General features: G+C 36.1%; 1 protein-coding gene and 1 non-coding gene across 13 annotated transcripts in view; both read left to right on the top strand.

Moving 5' to 3' along the window:
• Positions 1-18424, top strand: part of GULP1 (GULP PTB domain containing engulfment adaptor 1) — a 259120-nt gene that overhangs the window by 58112 nt on the left and 182584 nt on the right. The gene's annotated exons all lie outside the window — the stretch shown is intronic.
• Positions 6326-6494, top strand: LOC114235762 (U1 spliceosomal RNA). Its single transcript, XR_003621862.1, has one exon. It is a non-coding gene; the product is annotated as a U1 spliceosomal RNA (small nuclear RNA).

Here is an 18424-nt window from a genome sequence, read left to right on the forward strand (position 1 = left end):
GTTAAGAAGCAGTGGTGTTATGCGATGACCTAGAGGGGTGGGATAGGGAGGATGGGAGGGAGGCTCAAGAGGGAGGGGATATGGGGACATGTGTATGCATATGGCTGATTCGCTTTGTTGTGCAACAGAAACTAACACGGTATTGTGAAGCAATTATACTCCAATAAAGTTCCATTAAAAAAAAAAAAGAAGCAAGGGAACAGAAGTTGGCTCAAGCTTAGTTCTTCATAGTCTACGAACTTGTCATTCTACAATGTAGGGATCACAAGTGCACATGCTGAAATCTTTGTCACATTGGACCCTGGGAAGAATCCTTCTTGGCAACAGAAAAATGGAAAGAGCATGTTCATCAGCCTTTTATCTTTGGATATTTTCCCGTACTAAAGTGACTTTATAAACTTTCATGCTGATACAATGAACCCTACAGGAATAGGCTGATAGTTCACTTCAATTTCCCATCTGTGAAATAGTGGTAATGTTAGTACTTACCTGTATACTTGTTGCCAGAAATAAAATAACTAACACATTTTGCAGAGTACACAAAACAGTGTCTGGCACTCTGTTGCTATCTCATGTTATTAACAAGGACTGAGTTTTAAAAAATGTGGGCAGGTTGTGAGAAATCATCCTCACTACTGGAAATAACTCCCGATGCTCAGGCGCCTCTGATGTCCAGAAAACAACATAATGTTTTTGTGCTAATTATGAAGAGATACTGTCAATGACCAACATGTATTTGAGGAAAGACCTCTATGTAGTGAATAGTTTGAAGAAATACAAAATGTATTTTAGGAAGTTCATTTCCTTAATGAGTTCATACTTTTCCATCAATTAAAAATACATTATTTTTCATCAGGGCCTGCAAAGGGTAGGGGGGCTGGCAATGGAGAATTGATGTTTAATGGAGTATAGAGTTTCAGTTTTGCAAGATGAAAAGAGTTCTGGAGATGATTCCACAACAGTGTGAATGTACTTACTACTGAACTGTGTACCTAACAATGGTTAAGATGGTAAATTGTATGTTATGTATATTTTACTGGAATTAAAAACTTAAAAAAAGAAAAAAAAATATTTTTTTAGTCTTATGCAATCTTACTTTCATATTTCATTCAAGCACAAATTTGTGGAAGTTAAAAAAGACACACAGGAATAAGCATCACATGAATCAGGAAGTTATCAAATAACAAAATTATGTCTGTAATAAAGGAGCCTTGACAGATAGCCCTTCCCACCATCTCCCACCCCAAAAGACTGAATAGAAAACTGATGTAAAAGGCTGATGAGGAGAAATAGGATAGGCAAGTATGTCATCAAAGGAAAAAAAAGTACAAATAGAACACAGTTTAAAAATTCAATAGTGAAAAATCCATTCTGTAAACCTGGGAAAATGCCAAACTTGGATTTTTCGGTCTTATTGATATTTTTATATTTTACTTACATGGGTGAAAAAATATTGTTTCTTTTCCTCCCGTTTTCTTTCTTTTCTTTTCCCTTTATTCCCTCCCTCTGCTTCTTCTTTGTCAAACTACCCAGTCAAACTTGATTTTGCAAAAGGTGCTTTATGCTTTGTTTTTTGTTTGGTTCTCTCAAGCTAGTCAGCTAAGCAATGAGATGTTTGTTGTGCCACAAAAACAGTAAGAACAACTCTCAGTCTTTGAGCAAATGCATTTGTAAAGCATTGACATGGCCATTTTCACAGCAGGGCAAGTAAGCAAATTAGGGTATTCTCTAAGGTAGTCTTGTCTGTGACTCTTGTATTTTAGTATTGTTATGACTGTACTTGACAATTTATTTGCATGTATTTATTTATCTATGTTAAATTAGAAACTAAGTGAAATATTTCTAAAGTCTTTTAACCCATGTTACTAATCTGTGTGTGTGTGTGTCTTTGTGTGTTTATTTACACCACTCACAAATTCACATCAGCTTGTGCACTGAAGAAGCAATAAATGCTAAGTGGCAATTCTTAACATATTGGGATCATAGGCCCTTTTGAGAATATATTCAAACTATCTATGAACACACCTAATATTGCATGCAATTTTAAGTCATCTAGGAACTTTTTGGAACATGTTCATGTAGCCTGTGAACTACTTGGACACCAAAAAACCTCCCAGACTAACAGAAAATAGAAGGTAGAATGAAGACCTTGTCAGGGATTCAGATGAGTAACTTTCTAGACCAAGAAAGAGCAATTAGTTGCTTTAAGTGATGAAGTTTTAAAAAATTTGCCTTTAGAATACATTTTAATACTGTGTGGTCTTATTACATAGTTATGTAACATTTAAAAAAGTAAAATTACTTTTTTATATACATATATATAATTGATGAATCATGGTCTCTTTAGTTTTGTATATTTATACCATTAACTTACATTCATGTATATAAACATGAATCCCTGATACACTGTATGATTTGAATAAAATTTTTCACTTTTAACCATGTTTAGTTCATGGGCAGTAGGTTCTGAAGATGGAGAAAATCCTTTTTCATTTTATCAAAATTCAAAACCTTCTTTGTAGCCTTGTGTCTTCATAAATTTTATTCATCAGGATCTGCGTATTGGTAAGCAGGTGAAGTCTACCCAGTAAGATCAGCCAAGAAGATTAATTAATGTTATACGTCCTAGATTAGAAATATACATTTCATCAATGTGTATACTGGGATCTATTTGGGGAATCTACCACCACCATAAAGTGGTGGTAGATCACACTTTTGGGTTGTGTTTTAGGTAGGCTAGTGCTTTGAAGTACCTAACAAAAGGACAAACCAACTTGGCACCAAGAAGTATTGTATCTGTATATGTTTTCCTTTTGTAAGATGTGGATTAGGACAAATATTTTTTGATAACATTATGCAAATTGTGGTAAAAGGAAAGAAAAGGAAATAGAAATATCTGAAGGAAAACAGTTATGTTATTAAAGCAAGAGATAAACTGAAAAAAAGATTTAGTATTAATAATCTAGATTAAGAAAATATTGGGGAAAATATTGAATAGCTTCTTGCTACTATAGTTCTAAAAGGGTTGCTTCTTACAGAAGGAAGATGACAAATAAAATAAAATCAGGAGTTAATACATGGAGTTGAAAACTAAACCACTAAATTTACCTGATTGCCTAATAAATTATTTTCTATTGAATATTAAATTTAGGGTAAATGAATAATAGTTAACATTTTTTGAGGTGATTGGAAAAAGGATAGAAAGGATATGTTTATTTTTAATAATAATCATAAGATCCTAAAAACAAAGTTATGGGAGAAAAGCTATAAAATCACAAACAAATAAAAAGATGTATATATATCTTCCATGGTTGTTTTTCTGATATTTTATTCCTTAAATATTATGATAGAAATAAAAAACTATTTTAGGAGACATTTAATAACATTAGAATAGAATTTGCACATTATAAAATTTAGGACTGCTTACTTCTTGCACAGTGTTTTACATGAAGAAAAGTAAAGTAAGCTTGTTTCTAATACCATCCTTTGTAATGTTCATTGTTTGATTAAAATCATGAACATTGGCCTTTTTTTTATCTGTAAGGTTTTATTTCTTTTTTTTAATATGAGGTATAATTGACATAGAAAATCAAATTAGTTTCAAGTGCACAACATAATGGTTTGGCACTTGTATACATAGCGAAATGATCACCACAGTAAGTCTAGTTAATATCCATCACGATACATAGTTACAGAATTTTTTTCTTGAGAACTTTTAAGAGCTACTCTTTTCACAACTTTCAAATATGCAATACAGTTTTATTAACTATAGTTGCTGTGCTGTATGTTTCTGTGACTTATTTATTTTATAACTGGATGTGTATACCTTTTGATCCCCTTCATTCATTTCGCCCACTGCCCACCTTCTGCCTTTGGCAACCACCAATCTGTTATCTGTAATCTACGGCCTTGTTTTTTTCTCTTTTAGATTCCATATGTAAGTGAAATCATATAGTATTTGTCTTTCTCAGTGTGAGTTATTTCAGTTAGCATAATGCCCTCAAGGTCCAACTATGTTGTCTCAAATGGCAAGATTACATTTTTGTCTATGGCAAAATATATACATCACATTTTCCTTATCCATTCATCTGTTGATGGACACTTAGGTTGTTTCCGTATTTTGGCTGTTGTAAATAATGCTACAATGAATATGGGGGTACAGATATCTTTTTGAGTTTTAGTTTTAGTTTTCTTCAAATAAATACCCAGAAGTGGAATTGCTGGATCATATAGTAGCTCTTTTAAGTTTTTGAGGACCCTCTGTACTGTTTTCTGTAGTGGCTAGACCAATTTATATTCCCACCAATAGTGCACAAGGGTTTCCTTTTCTCCACATCCTTGCCAGCATTTGTTATCTCTTGTCATTTTGCTAATAGCCATTCTAACAAGTGTGAGATGATATCTCATTGCGGTTTTGATTTGCATTTCCTGATGATTAGTGATGCTTGAGCATCTTTTGGATGTCCATTTCTAATCAGAAAACATTGAGTGATTGATACATTTTAAAAATAAGTGATCAGTCTAACATTTTAGTTATGTAGTGGATAATGGACTCAACTATATTCTTTTGACTTTTAGGTCTTTTTATTTTGAGAAGAGAACCACAAATTCTTTTTGATTTTCTTAAAAATGCCAACACAGTTACAGGACAGTTACAAAGATGTATTGGAAGGCTTATCAATGATAATTTTCTTTATGGATAAATTTAACACTTTAAATTGGATTTGGATGCCAAAGAAATACATAAAAATTTCAAGTATCTATTACCCTGCTCTCACTTCCTTATATATTTTTAAACATTAATTTTTTCTTTCAACAGGTATGTGTTGAGTTATAATTATGTGGCAGGCATTGTACCAAATGTTGGAGATATAGCAGTGAGCAAAACAGATGTAGTCACTGATAATTACTTAGGCTCCAGAGTGAGCCTAATACAAGCTATGGAGGAGAAATAAATGGTGCTATGATTATGTTTAATAGTCCTTAAAATGAGTGAAAACACTGACATAAGCTATTATCTACTAACTCAAATTATCTATCGATCTAAACCAAATTTTTAGAACGTTTTTCTCCTCTAGCAGGTTAATAAATAAATTTCCTGTTATGTTTGTTTCGTGATTCTACAACCTGCAAAATCAAAACCTTTAATTGGGTTGTGATCAAATTTGTCTCATGGAAAAAGTTGTCATATTTTTTTTTTTATAAATTTATTTATTTATTTTTATTTATTTATTTTGGCTGCATTGGGTTTTTGCTGCTGCGTGTGGGCTTTCTATAGTTTCGGCGAGGAGGAACTACGCTTCCTTGCAGTGCACGTGCTTCTCATTGCGTTGGCTTCTCTTGTTGCAGAGCGTGGGCTCTAGGCGCGCGGGCTTCAGTAGTTGTGGCTCTCGGGCTTAGTTGCTCCGTGGCATGTGGGATTTTCCCGGACCAGGGCTCGAACCTGTGTCCCCTGCATTGGCAGGCGGAGTCTTAACCACTGCGCCACCAGGGAAGTCCCTGTCATGTTGTTTTAAATAAACGTGGTGGTGAATAAAAATGACTTAATAGTTATGGATATAAGAGCCAGGTGAATTAAAAATTGATGCCCATTTAGTATTAATTTTAATTTACCTGAAGAGAGGTGACAGGCCTAAAATAGTTGATTGTTCTTTTTCCTTATAATTTTAGATGGAAAATACTTTGTTTTTTCACATGGCATTAACAGTACTATAGGACTTGTATTTGCAAATGATAGGACCAACAATGGATTAATTTCCAAAATATATAAACAGATCATACAACTCAATATCAAAAAAACAAACACCCCAATCAAAAAATGGGCAGAAGATCTAAACAGACATTTCTCCAAAGAAGACATACAAATGGCCAACAGGCACATGAAAAGATGCTCACAATCTCTAATTATCAGAGAAATGCAAATCAAAACTACAAAGAGGTGTCACCTCATTCCAGTCCAAATGGCCATCATCAGAGTCTACAGATAATAAATGCTGGAGAGGGTGTGGAGAAAAAGGAACCCTCCTACACTGTTGGTGGGAATGTATTGGATTGGCCAAGACATTTGTTTGGGTTTTTCCATAAGATGTTACGGGAAAACCTGAACCAACTTTTTGACCAACCCAATACATTGGTGCAGCCACTATGGACAACAGTATTCAGGTTCCTTAAAAAACTAAAAATAGAGCTACCATATGATCCTGCAATCCCACTCCTGGGCATATATCCGGAGAAAACTATAATTCGAAAAGATACATGCACCCCAGTGTTCACTGCAGCACTATTTACAATAGCCAAGACATGGAAGCAACCCAAATGTCCATCGACAGATGAGTGGTATATACCATGATCACAAAGGTGGTTTTCCCACCTTTCCCCAGGGTGAGGCTCATCCATTGCACTGCGGGTGTGCTGACCCCTGTGATTTCCCCAAATGTGGGAAACTCGACTGCATAGTTTGTGGTAGTGGAGGACTGTGTTCACGCTCTCCCCTGAAAAAAAAAGTGGTATATATATGCAATGGAATATTTCTCAGCCTTGAAGAAGAGTGAAAAATGCCATTTGCAGCAACAGGGATGGACCTAGAGGTTATCATACTAAGTGAAATAAGCCAAAGACAAATATCATATGATATCAGTTTTATGTGGAATGTAAAAAAAACCCGATACAAATGAACTTATTTACAAAACAGAAAGAGACTCACAGGCATAGAAAACACACTTCTGGTTACCAAAGGGGAAGGGTGGGGGGAGGGATAAATTAGGAGTTTGGGATGAACATACACACACTACTATATATAAAATAGATAACCAACAAGGACCTACTGTATAGCACAGGGAACTATACTCAATATTTTGTAATAAACTATAAGGGAAAAGAATCTTAAAAAATATATGTGTGTGTAACTGAATCACTTTGCTGTACACCTGAAACTAGCACAACATTATAAATCAACTATACTTCAGTAAGAAGAAAAAAAAAGTGAACTCAGTTTGAGATGTTGCTTATACATTGGTAAGCTTTAGGAATTGTGCAAGGTGATGTGTCAGAGGCCTATTCACAGAAAGGAAAGAATAGGTAAGTAAATAGAGTAGGAAAAATGTTGGGGGCTAGCTAAATGTAGAGGCTTTCAGTGTTTATTTTGTGATTGTTCCATATTTTATGACTATAGTTGCTTTAAAAATATCTTTATTATCAAGATTTGTTAACATTTTGTAACGAGATGTGAACTCTTCAGTGTCGGAGAATTTTGTTTCCCCCTTGGAAATAAGCTCCGCTGCCTCTTGATCTTCAATTCTCTTTGACTGACATCCTGTAGTTAGTGCCTCATGGGTTTACGCTGACGATTTTACCTAGTTCATTCTCAGATTCTCTAGTTATGATCTTATAATAAAAAGTATCCCTCATGACTAAAAAGAATGTATTCTGACCAAAACAGGCTTCATTTCTACTCTGAACTGCTAATAAATTTCAAACAGAAAGCTCTTCAATCCCAACCCAAAAAGTCTATACTTAGCATAGCTTTTAAAGAATCCTGATTGAGCGCTGTAAACAACTCTATGTTTTTTTTAACACTGATTTTTCAAGCAGTGAACATTTCCTCTGCTAGAAACATTCCAAGGTTTTCATCACCTTTTCTGGCACCAAATCTTGGTTGTGTCAAATTGTGGAAAGCCCTTTGGCTGTAAGAGCTGCTTCCACCTGTGAAGCCTTTATTCTGATTTCTTAACAGGAAGATTGATTTAATTGTTAATGTTGACTGAGTCAGTGGTGAGCCATTTGGTCTTTGGTTGGGTAGGGTGTGCACAGTGTTTGATCTCTGTACACTTGGCAGTGCTCTTGTCTGATGGGATGCTGGAGGAAGAGACTGAGTGGAAACTATTTGGCTGCTGTTTTTGGAAGGACAGGAAGATACGATCTGCTTATTTTGAGGCAGGGCAATAAGACACAAACTGCCTTCTAGAAATTTTATTGTGGAACTTGATATTTAATTTTATTATCAAGTTATAAAAACTTAAAAGTAAGTAGCCCAAAGAACAGTCTTGGTTTTAATATATCATGAGTTACCACACACTTGAAGGCTATTGTCATTCCATGCAATCACAGACAGAGCTCCTCTTTCGTGGTGACATAAACCTGAAAACTTAATTATTTTCCCCAACAAATTAGCAATTTGAAGCTCTTTGCCTTTCTAAACTGTTTGTACTGTGTAATACTGAGCAGATGACAATTACAGATATCTTGGCCATTAGATATTAAGTGCTAAATATTGTATGCAGCCTTCAAAACATGATCTGCTCTGTAAATGTATTTGATAGGAAGTAGGTGTCTTCATTTATGTCAATCACTCCTACATTTATTCACTTATTGTTTTATGCCCCAGACACCTTTCTCTCCAGTCATTTTCAAGAAACACATACCTAAGCCTTATTTCATACTATTTAAGTTAGAAATGCATAGCGCCCAGGCATTTGTACATTTTAAAACCTTTTAGGGTTTGTAATATAAAGAGGAAAAGCATTGTTCTACATATGTAACTGACTTATTTCTGCAGGTGGTATAATTGATGATGCCTTACTCACCTGCACATGTTTATAAACAAAACAAAACAGTGGACGGTTTATGATTCTTTATGACACTGAACAGATGTGAATTTTATTCCCTTATTAAATGCCTGAGGGACTTAAAAGTACACCTGTTAATTTTGTTGCTTGTTCTTCTAAAGTCTTAAATTTACATTCATCGATGACTCCAGGCCTTTCACAGAAAGAGTAGCTACAGTTCTCCTAGCCATATGCCAAGATATTAAATGATTGTCTTTCTTTCACAAGCCTCTGAACATTGCAGAGTGTGGATTCTTTCTCTCTATTTCTTTCTCTATTATCTGATTTAGAAGGCTGCTAGGTAATACTGGCCAAGAGAGTAGAATATTCTTTGATTCCTTTGGTGTGCACAGTGGCTTTTTCTATCAAATATGTGACAATTGAAACATCTGAAGAATTATCACCACTTACTTCCAACCAGTTAAAGGAATAGAGTAGGTACAGAAAAAGAAACTGATGCTTAATAGGAGGTGGGTTCTGTCTAATTAAAAAAAAAACAAACATGGATTTTAAAGACAGGTGGAAGATATAGCTGTCTAAGTGACTGGAAAGCCCTTTCCACTCTTCATTTCCCAGGAACAATGGAAATACTAAATTTTGAAAAAAATTATCTCCTTCCCAATTCTTAATATCTTTTCTATTGACATTATTGCCTATTTTTTCTTCTGGAAAATATTATTTTTGTCACTTGTACTTGTGAGAATTCAAAGTTATAACATCTATTTTCCTTTGGTACTTTCAAGGGTTCATTTTTACACATTTGAACAATTATAGTATGTCTTCGTGTGTGACATTTTTAGTCTATAGAAGGTGCTTGATGCACCTGTGGATTTGAAGATGCTTTGCAATAACTTTGTGGTCACTCAGGGAATTGAATCCATTGAACAGGAACTATTGAAAGCAATGGATATGCATCAAGTAATGGTTGATGAGAGTTGGGTTTAGCAGTGTTTGCAGGGACCAAATTATGGAGGAGTGTAAAATTTATCCTGCAGATTCCAAGGATGCACTGAAGGATGGTTAATCGGTGGGTAGCAGAATCAAGATTTGCATTTCCAAGCTATTGCTGCCAGGAGGTAGAGTAAGATCTGGGGGAAACATATAGGTAAGGAGGGTTAGTCCGATTCAAGACAGAGTGTTTAATTAGTGTCTGGCAGAGGGAATGGAGAAGATGCAATAGATTCTAGAGCTCTTTTGAAAGTTAAATGGACAAGACAGGGTGACAGGCTATAGGGAGTTGAGTAAAGGGGAGAAATATGATGTAACTTGAAGAGCTGGCAACATTTTCCTAGTTGAAAAATGTGGGAGCAGAGCAGCTTTGACAATCATGAAGATAAGGGCCTATTTAGACTTGTCTAATTTGTGACACCTTTGGGAGCTGACCAGTGGCAATGGTCTTGCTAGTTATACTTCATATGCTTGTGTAATATTGCGTATTATAGAGTGTGTTTGCAGTTTTTCAAAAGGTATATTAAAAATCTTCAATTAACATGCAGTGGTTTTAATGTACGCTATGGCTACTTTATCATCTGTCTTATTTAGAACTAGCCTACCTCCCTCTGTGTTGCTCAAAAGAATCATTTGCTATAGTTAAATAAATAAATAGGTCCTTGTTGTTTCCTATCCGATCATCCTGCCAATGGCGCTCAAGTAATCAGAAGCCCTTTTGCGATGCTGTGCTGGCAAATACCAGAGAAATTCCTGTTGGCTTTCTTCGTGGGAGTTTGCAGTCCTGTTACGTGGACGGGAAGTGCCCACTGAGAACACTTTCAGATTCCCAGGATTACCTGGGTAACTTATTGGTACAGAGATGTCTGTGGAGAGAATTCACAGAGGAAAGTGAAGATTTTACATCCCAAGCAGCATGTTCAGAGTACCAGGTTCATGGTACTAGGCCCTCAGCATCTGCACCCATGTTCTAATGAAGCCCAACTCATTTGGAGTGGTCTGTCTCCAAGAAGAGAGCTCACATATTTTTATTTGTTGTAGTAACAAACAGACAATGATTTTACCTTTGTATGTAGTTAGATTTTAGTTTATAAATGCAGATAAATAGAACATAAATTACTTGAGGGCAGAGAATCTGTCTTGTTCATCATTATATCTCTACCGTCTGGACATATCCCTAACGCTCAATAAATATTGGTTAAATGAATGAATTTTAGTTACTGGAGCAATGATTCCAGTTTTTCTCTTATCTCAGTATTTGTCTGTCTCTGTGTGAACTGACAGAAGGGATAAATGAGAGGGCAGGGACTGGGGAAGTTGCCTTAGCCATAGGGCAGACAGTTGAGTTCCAGTGGGTGGACAGAACCATTGTGTCCAAGGTTACCTTAGACTACCTCCAGGCACTTTTGAGAAAATAGATTAGCTCCAGGAGTTCAGGATGAAGCAACAGGGAGCGTTGACTTATGGGTCTGACACAGCCAAGGAGAATCAGGTGGCATTTAATACATATATATCCTGGGCTTTCACAGGTGTTTTTCTTTGAGTTCTAGGTCAGCCCATGTCATCGAGTAGGATTTATTTATCAAGTTTTAGTTCTGGAGGTGTGACAGAAGCACAGCATTATCCTAGAAACTCAGAAACAGGTACCAAGTTAATAACAGTTATATACCGAGGCCCACAGAAGGGATACACAATTAGGAACGTGGGTGTCTATATCCTCTTACCAGAGTGGGTGGCTTCAGGAGGGAGGAGGCGGTGAGTCAGAACAATCAGCATGTCCTTCAGCCAGTAAGATGAGTGACCAACATCAATGAATGAGAAAGGGAAAAACCTACTTGCTCTCTTCCCTACTGGGCTTTGGCTCTAGCGTGGGTGGGTGGGGACCTGCAGTGAAGGCTGGGAGTAAGGATGTGGTGACGCTCCGTGGCACGCTGTAAGCATTCGTCCTTTGCCTCCCTTCTCCTCCCCCCGTTGCATCCTTTCATTTCTCCTTTACATCCTTTCTACATCCTATCCTCTCTTCTTCTCCCTTTTGACCCTCTCCTTCCCTTTTTCTCATCCTCCTTCCTTCTTCCCCCCTGCAGGATATCATTTTTAAGTATGGTAAAAATTCTGTACCTAGTATTTTATAATATAGGAAAATAAAATCTAATATATAAATAAGGATAATCTAGGAAAAAAATGTATGGACTACCTGGTGTTGGGAGGTCCATAAAATTGAAAAGAATGTATTGTATTTTTTTAAGCCTTGAGTTAAAAAAATGTTTTACGCGTAGCAAAGAAAATACAGAAGCCGTAGATAAATTGTGTTTGCTTTATTGTTCTTACAAAGAATGAGAAAAATCAGCACAGATTTGTTTGTTTTTGCTTTTGAATTAGCTGTAGGAGAACAGATGTCTACAAGATGTAGAGCATATTTTCTTTTTTGGAGAGTACACTTTTTTCAGGGATTTGAGCTGTATAAATTTGTGTGGCTTTTTTTCCTTTTCATTGGATTACTATAATTCTTTGAGAATGTATTAATTTGATACCATTTTTTTTCTATTATTTTTACAATGTTATATATGGTGACGTTTTGTTCATTTGTGGTTTTAAGACTGATTCCTTAGGTAACTGTTGAGCCCAGACAGAAGAGATGATGTTGGTTTCTTTCGATGTGAGGAAAAGGGCTCACTCAGGTTACTTCAGTAAGGTTATGTTTAGGAATGAAAAAGACAGGCGTCCCAGACATGTGTCCAGCCTTTAAAGGAACCCAGGGAAAATGGACTGAGATTCAGAAATGGGAAGTAACCAGTACAGCTCTGAGCTGATTGCCTCTCTGCCCGCTAGTGACAGAGTTGATTCTCTGCCACTGGAATGATGTAGCTCCCTTCCATCTGCTTTTCCTGCTGCTACCAGCATCCTCTCTCTTTATATTTCTCTTTCTTCTGACTCAGTTTCTGATCACTCATAGTCGTTATTCTTCATGATTTCTACTGCCTCAGAACATCTGTTAAGCATTTTCTCCCTGCGTCTTATTTTTCTGCCCCAAATAGTCTGATTCTCTTCCATGTCAGAGTTCAGAATCTAGACCATGTCCTTGGTTCAGGTAACCCACTGTTACTTTGTTTAGGTGGAGCTTTTGCGCGAGGTCCCACTTAAGCCTTAGATGATGTAGCCTTAGCTCAGGTGCTCACTCTAGTCTCCTCGGAGGCGAAGGGTTATGCCAAGTGCTTCCTGGCAGGTTAATCTCTTAGCAGGAGGATGAGGGCAGGACCCTTACAGATGGGATGTATTGGCATGGCAGGCATTTTGGGAGAAACAGATGGCCAGTTTGCCTATAGTGAGAAATTACTTGGGCACAAGGAGTGCAGTGGTTAGAGAACCCGAAGCATGAGCCCAGTGACCTCATCCTTGGCCCTCCATGTATTTGGGCCTTGATGAAACAATCAATAAATGAGAAATAATTGTTCCTCACTTAGTGTTAGAGGCCTTCCTTGACTCTCATTGCATATTTTATTTATCACCCTCATTTAATTCACAAATTTTTCTTTCCAACTTAATTTTCATTTACTACTTTATGGGTTATTTCAGCCCATAGGTGGGGCTTAAAAATATATAAACAGCTTCTAAAGGGAGTTAAACTTATTTGATAATGGAGACATCTGTAAGTAGGTAAGGCTCTTTCAGTTTTAAAAAGTGATAAAGATTGCATCTCAAGAGTGTTGTCTCTCTCTTGGATAAATTACTTATCTGCAAAGTCCCTGAGCAGATACTCAAATAGTACACAGGTAACACTGGCAAAAAGCAGAGTCACTACAGATAACTCAAGTTCATTTCTTTTTATGGCTGAGTAATATTCCATTGAGTGGCACGTACATATATAAACTACCGAATGTAAAACCGATAGCTAGTGGGAAGCAGCCGCATAGCACAGGGAGATCAGCTCGGTGCTTTGTGACCACCTAGAGGGGTGGGATAGGGAGGGTGGGAGGGAGGGAGACGCAAGAGGGAAGAGATATGGGGATATACGTATAAGTATAGCTGATTCACTTTGTTATAAAGCAGAAACTAACACACCATTGTAAAGCAATTATACTCCAATAAAGATGTTAAAATAAAAAAAGAAGAAAAGCAGAGTTAGAATTTTTAAAATGTGAGAGGAGGTTGTCTTTAAATGTATATGCTTTTAAATGTATGTGTTGCTTCTGTTTGTGTGTGTGTGTGTGTGTGTGTGGTTTTATTATTGTTGTTAGTTTTTTTATTTGTTTGATTTTTGGCAAGGTGGAACTTGATAACCTATTCATAAGACTTTTCTCTCTTCTAGCAGTCTTTTGGCTGTTTCTCCTCCAAATCTTTCCCATGTATCTACTGAGCATGTACTATGTACCAAGCACAAAGAAAGTGATGCAGTTTTTATCTAATTCAGATAGACAGTAAGCCTGTGATTGCTGTACTTATAATTCAGCTGGCAAGATGTAAATAGGTTGAAAAATATGGTTTCCTTGATTAGGCAGCAATTTTCATTGTGTACAAGCACCTGGTATATTCTTTCAGACTTCACACTGTGTCTTGTTTTCTTCTGTAAAAGCTCTTCTTGTCAGGTTCTAATAGACAAAAAATAAATTTCATCATTATTTCATTGATAATAAGCAATTCATAGCTTAGAATAATTTTCTCACAAAAGCATGCTTTAGCTACAATGGGTGAGGGATTTTCTTTTCCAGTATTATCAATAACAATTTAAAGTTCACCAAAAATGTGTGAAATAAAAAGACAATTAGTACACAGGATTTTAGCTTGCAAACTAGATGTGTTACCCTCTAGTCGTGAATAGAAAGTAGAATTACTGAGTTATGGTGTCTTGGTTCTGATGCTTGTAATTCATCTCTCAATATTGACTGTATTGATTTTCTTTTTGGAAAAATAAGGAAACACAGCCCTACATATGGGCAGGGTTATTTTGAAAATAAAATGTTGTTATACCAGTGAAAACATTTTGAAAAGTTAGAAGAACCTACAAGATTAATCATCATCAGTGGCTCACCTAGTTTAAATAGATTACTATTTAGAAATTAAGAATTAAGTTAGATGCAAGCTCCTAATAAGATGACATCTATTTTTGCTTTTATAATAACAAGTTATCATATGCTTACACGTCTGATTCCTCTACTAGATTCGAAGCTCCATTTCTTCATCTGTATCCTGAGGGTAGAGCACTGAGCAGGTATTTAATAAATGTTCATTGGGTGAATAAAACCGGGGAGGATATGAGGAAAGAACATCCTTATAACATCATAGTCTGATTATTACAAATTAGAGAACTAGCTTTCAGTCCTATTTTGGAGACAGGTAAATCTTTTAAACAGGTACCTTGCTCATTGTTTCCTCTTTGCCTCAATCTATGAAATTGGAAGTTTTTTGTTTCTGTAATTTCACCTCTTTTGCTGTTGAGTCGTTACAGTAAAACATTAAGAGGATGTGCTCTTGGTAATATCTTTGTCGATGTTAAATGAAGTCTTCATTGCCTGAAAGAATGTACTGTACTGATTTGATTTTAAATGCTTTCATGCATAGCAAAGAGATGAAGACTGGTTTGCCCAGTTTTATCTAGTCATGAGTGCTCCAGAGGAGTGACCTGCTATGGCTAAAATACTATTACTTTCCTCATAATAATAGATTCAGAACATTAAAAGACTGCTCTTTAATCATTTACTTATTTTTTAATAAAGTGGGTTGTTTTATTAAATTAAATTAAATTAATTAATCAACTAATTAATTAATTAATTTTGGCTGCATTGGGTCTTCGTTGCTGCGTGCGGGCTTTTCCCTGGTTGCTGTGAGCGGGGGCTACTCTTCGTTATGGGGCGTGAGCTTCTCATTGAGGTGGCTTCTCTTGTTGTGGAGCACAGGCTCTAGGCACGCGGGCTTCAGTAGTTGTGGCACGTGGACTCAGTAGTTGTGGCTCATGGGCTCTAGAGCGCAGGCTCAGTAGTTGTGGCGCACGGGCTTAGTTGCTCTGCAGCATGTGGGATCTTCCTGGACCAGGGCTCGAACCCGTGTCCCATGCATAGGCAGGCAGATTCTTAACCACTGCACCACCAGGGAAGCCCTACTTCTTTTAACTACTCACAGTTTGGAAATTAGGCATAGTTGGTATTACATGTTTTTCTGTTTTCTGTGGCTCAGTGTTGAATTCTGATGACGTGTCTTTGCAAAAGTTTACATGCATGTGTGGACTCTGATATCACTTGTTAGAAAAGGGAAATTTGGCTGTAAATTTTACCTTTTCAGCACAAGTCATAAATGCTCCTGGAATACATCTTTTTTTTTTTTAACATCTTTATTGGAATATAATTGCTTTACAATGGTGTGTTAGTTTCTGCTGTATAACAAAGTAAATCAGCTATACGTATACATATATCCCATATCCCCTCCCTCTTGTGTCTCCCTCCCACCCTCCCTATCCCACCCCTCTAGGTGGACACAAAGCACCAAGCTGATCTCCCTGTGCTACGCGGCTGCTTCCCACTAGCTATCGGTTTTACATTTGGTAGTGTATATATGTCCATGCCACTCTCTCACTTCGTCCCAGCCTACCCTTCCCTCTCCCTGTGTCCTCAAGTCCATCCTCTACATCTGCGTCTTTATTCCTGTCCTGCCCCTAGGTTCTTCAGAACCGTTTTTGTTTTTGTTTTTAGATCCCATATATATGTGTTAGCATACGGTATTTGTTTTCCTCTTTCTGACTTACTTCACTCTGTATGACAGACTCTAGGTCCATCCACCTCACTACAAATAACTCAATTTCATTTCTTTTTATGGCTGAGTAATATTCCATTGTATATATGTGCCACATCTTCTTTATCCATTCATCTGTCTATGGACACTTAGGTTTGGAATGCATCTTTTTTGGCTTAGTAATATGTTCTGCTCTTTGTATAGTCCTTTACAGTTTTGAAAGTGCTTTCATACATAACTCCTTTGCAAATACCCCAGGAGAGAGGGAGGATAAGTGTTATAGGCATCTTGTAACAACTGCTCTGTAGGTTACTCTGACCTAACTTACCTATAAAATATTTAATGTCAAATAAAATTAGACTAGACCTAATTATGTTGACATTTCCACACCTCTTACTATTCCCATAAATCTGTGAACCAAGAAAACGCTTGCTGTATCTATGCTAAATTATATCATTGAGTTTTGAGACCTTGTGTCTCAGGAGATTAGGCTCAGATGAGATGATTGCAATCTTCTTTGCTCACAGATAGGAAGCTATCTTCATTTATCACAGAGTAACTGAAGAATAACTGAAAGAGTTTGAGATATTTTTTGTCTTTTGTCAAGTCAAGATAGAAATGTCTCTCTTCTGGTGAGGAAAATGTGTAACAGAGAAGGCTGAAGAGAAAGATGTTTATAGCTTGGGTAAATATAATGCTTGTTTATTGTAAGTGTTTTATATATTTATTTTATAGCACAGTCTCTATCCTGAGAGGTCAGGGGAAAGAATGATTCAAATATATATTTATAATCTATGACTTCTTTCTTTGGTGATTATAGTTTGTTGAATTCTGTTTGAGATGGGGCTTAGGTGTAAAAAGAGGGGGTAAAATGGAGAGAAGATTCTAGAAGAGAATCAGGTGCCTTTGGGGAGCAATGCATATTTAGATAGTATATTTAAACCTATTTAAGAAAAAAGGAAAGTGACCATAATTTTTTTTTTTTCTTAACAAAGGAACAATGAAGAAAAATGAACTTCAGTAAGTGAAACTTTTATTTCTTTATAGCTAATATTTGGGGAGAACTTTTTGGTGCCTTATGATATCTTGCACACCCAGTCTTAAAAATGAAATTGTGAAATTGTAGACCCAGGTATCTTATATATCCTAAGGTCTTTTATAAAATAAAGTTTATTTTTCCAGTTCTATAAACACTGATAGTTCAAGTCTTTTTTTTTTTTTTATATAGGTCATTCAGATACCACATAGTTGATATCAAATCCTTATCAGACAGTGAAAGTCTATAAAAGGTCCAGGTGTCAAAGCAGATAGTTGCTTTAGGAACTTCTAGACCAGTTAGTAAGGCACAAAAGATGTACTTACCTAGTGTCTTTCTGAAAAGCTTCAAAGAAATAAGAAAGTACCTTATTAGAGTATAATCAAGTTGGAATAATTCTCTTCAGCTGCCAATCAGCTTTTTATTTTCTTTCACATAAACCATAATATTAATTCAGCAGGGAGGAAGAGATATTATTCATCTTGTGTAATTTTTTAATTAGTAAAGCTCCATATTTCTTATTGCATATCAGATTTATTAAGTTGTTCACATCTATCCTGAATCTGTTTATTTATAATTGTTTAAACCAATCACATTTATACTGTCTTCAGCAGAAGTGAAGATGGGATTAATGTCATACTCCAACCTAAATTTAATGAAAGGGTATACTGTATGATTTCCTAAGAAAACACAAACATTTTAAAGTGTATGTTTTGTCCTCCTAATCCTGAAAATTCTACTGCAGGCACATCATGTCTTTTCAGCTTCCAACAACAACACATACCTTCAAAACACCAAAAAGAGTTGCTGAATAACAATTTTGTAGAAAATTTTTATTGTTTCTAATATATCAGTCATTTTGGCCCATTATTATTTTATACTGTGAGCTCAATTTAGCAAAATCACGTACAAATTCACCAAAATGTGTATTACACATTAGTAAATAACATATTTGAGAGTGATTATTTGGTTGTACTTGACAGAAAACCAATTAAAACTCAGTTAAGCAAAACAAAATATGTATTGGTTATCATAATTGAAAGTTCTGTAGTGATGCTTCAGACATGGCTGGATCCAGGCACTCACTCTCATAGCTTCGTTTTCCAGTGAGTTGGAT

This window comes from Balaenoptera acutorostrata, chromosome 8 (genome assembly GCF_949987535.1).
Source record: "Balaenoptera acutorostrata chromosome 8, mBalAcu1.1, whole genome shotgun sequence".
NCBI classification, from domain to species: Eukaryota; Metazoa; Chordata; class Mammalia; order Artiodactyla; family Balaenopteridae; genus Balaenoptera; species Balaenoptera acutorostrata.